The sequence below is a fragment of the Meleagris gallopavo genome, chromosome 15 (genome assembly GCF_000146605.3).
Source record: "Meleagris gallopavo isolate NT-WF06-2002-E0010 breed Aviagen turkey brand Nicholas breeding stock chromosome 15, Turkey_5.1, whole genome shotgun sequence".
Taxonomy (NCBI): Eukaryota; Metazoa; Chordata; class Aves; order Galliformes; family Phasianidae; genus Meleagris; species Meleagris gallopavo.
In genome coordinates this window covers 12,149,609-12,152,136 of record NC_015025.2, presented here as the reverse complement: position 1 = coordinate 12,152,136, position 2,528 = coordinate 12,149,609, and the positions used below count along the sequence as shown (strand labels likewise).

At 41.1% G+C, this 2,528-nt stretch overlaps 1 long non-coding RNA gene across 1 annotated transcript; it reads right to left on the bottom strand.

Moving 5' to 3' along the window:
* Positions 1 to 1,985: 1,985 nt before the first annotated feature.
* Positions 1,986 to 2,528, bottom strand: LOC109370026. Its single transcript, XR_002119775.1, has 2 exons — positions 2,497 to 2,528; positions 1,986 to 2,058 (listed from the first exon to the last, which is right to left on the bottom strand). It is a non-coding gene; the product is annotated as an uncharacterized LOC109370026 (long non-coding RNA).

The following is a 2,528-nucleotide window of genomic DNA, read 5'->3' as shown; positions in this document are numbered from 1 at the left end:
AAAAAAAGGAAAAAAAGGAAAAAAAGGAAAAAAGAAAAAAAAAGAAAAAAAGTAAAAAAAAAGAGAATGAAAAAAGCATGAAAAAAGCTTACTAAATTGAGCTAGTTCGCTACCTCAGGTACCACACTGTTCTTTTCAAGTGCAAGCTGAAGAGTACAGAGTAACTTCCCAACTTAATCTGATTCTCTCAGATTTGGTCCTTCTCAATATACAAAGCAACAAAGCCCCAAAAGTTTCTATGTTAATTACACAGACAAATGCATTACTTGAGGAAGATGAGATTTTGGTGTACACAAATTGCAATGTTTTAAAACCGCTGGGTGACCTAAGTACAGTCAGAGCATGGTATACAAAAACTGAAAAGCATTACAAGGTCAGTATTTAATTATTCATCTGTTGCAGAAGAGCATTCCACTTTTACAAAAGTTTCAGCCCACAGCATGAATTATACAATTGTTCATTCTTTCGTTCCGTGCTTTAGGACTTTCACAATAGCTATCTAGCCTGCAGGTAGCCAGAATTAGGACAAGTGTAACAGGTTATCCACCAGAGGGCACGGGGCAGCCTGAACAGAAATAAACTTATTAAAAAAGTGCTTTCTTTGAGCCTGCTCTAATGTGATACAGAGTACTAAACATTCAGATTCCTATCAACCTCAATGTCAAAAGTTCTTCTCATTAAAACGAAACGAAACAACGCTCTAATCTTCTGATGAACTGTCTATAAATAAAATAACCAGAAATGAAGGGGAAGAAATTAAAAAAAGAACAAGTTTGAAAAGAAGCATTTAAAAAAATAAAAGATTACCGTTTTAGGAAAATATATACATATAACACTTCTAGAAGCCCGGCTGCTGCTCGCCCAGTGCCCTCAAAGCCCAGCGCCGTGTCCAAGGCGCTGTCGCCCCAGTACGAGGAGGAGGGGGGAGGAGGAGGAAGAGAAGAAAGCAGAACACGATGAGGACGACAGCGGCACCCAGCGACCGCCCAGCCCCGCTGGGTAACATGGAAGAGGGTTATTTTTTTTCGGTTTTTTTCGTTTTTTTTTTTCCTCCCCCCTTGTGATCATTTCTAAAGGAAAGTTAAAAAGAGCAAAGACTTCATACCAGAGTAGTATTACTGGCTCCTGTTGAAGATATCCTTTACTTCATATCTCTTACCTCAAGATAACCTGGTGATTCTGAATTATTTTAATAGATTTTTTTTTCATCTGTTCTTAGAGAATATACAAAGAGCTCCCTGAATGAGGGCCTAGAGTATGCATGTCCTTGCTAGCTAAAGGCAAATCTTTATCTTAACCCGGTCTCCACCAAGAATCATAGCCTGGAGGCTTTCCAAGCAGCAGAGGGGTTGCACCAGTGCTCTGCAGCATCCCCACAATCACATTGTTACGTCCAAAACCATAAAGGACAAACTCAGTCAGGCCTATATAAGTAGAACATTTGTAATGCTTTTAAAGCCCTTTTAGGATAAAAACACTGGGAATAAGAAAAAGCACTTCAGACCACAACCTGCCATTTAAATCTGGAAACATCTACTTGGCAAATGAATGCATGACACATTGTTATTAGAAGGGGACCTCTCTAAAGAGTTACATTGGAGCATCCACCCATCTGCTACATGTGTTACATACATGGACTACTAAACCTAGTTTATTAAGGAAGCATGGGATTTCTTCTGGCCTGCAAAATCATTTGTGTGCTCTCTTCCATGTCATGCACCAACAAAATGTATCCTCAAAGAATCTGGAAGTTGTGTCTGATGACGTGAAAAATACAAACTGATTTTTTTACAACAAAAGTTTTTAATTATTGAACTGACAGCTGAAAGTTAGGACAACTATTGATGTGACTCACAAACTGCAGCTGTTATCTCAGGAACATAGCCTTTTACCTGAACAATCATGAATCCAGATCTGAGGATGAGATCCTCTATCTCTTCCTCCTTAGCTACAACATCGGGTTTGATGAGAGCCAGCGTTTTTTCCACAAAAATCTGAGGTTCGGGCATTAGCATCTGCATCTTTGCTTCTAAATTAGAATCCGGGTGCTTCTTTGTCCTGCAATGACATCGGTTAATGACATTTGGGGTTTGCCTACCACGCAGTCACCTGCAGCCACACTCAGTGCACACCCCAGGAAGGAAGCAGGACATCCTCATTTCAGACCTGGACTAGTTAGCACCCCACAATCCACACTCCCATTTTCAGTAAAGGAATGTTTTGTAGAAAACAAGCCAAAATTAAACATTGTTAGCCAATCGTGAGTTATAAACTCTTCTAAAACATCTCTAACTCAGACTATACATGAGGAGAAGAGAAGCACGGTTATGCACAGAGATCAGCGAGTTATGAGGCTCCAACGCTTCTCCCCGAATAGTGGAAGTAGTATAGTGTGGCTTCCTGCAGAACTGTGCCCTTCTCGCCCGTGCCCGTGGGTCTCTGTGGAGACAAGGCTGAAAACACGCGAACACACGCGGAAAGCCTGCAGCTACCGACCTGGAACCACAGCTCCCAGTCACGGCCGCCAG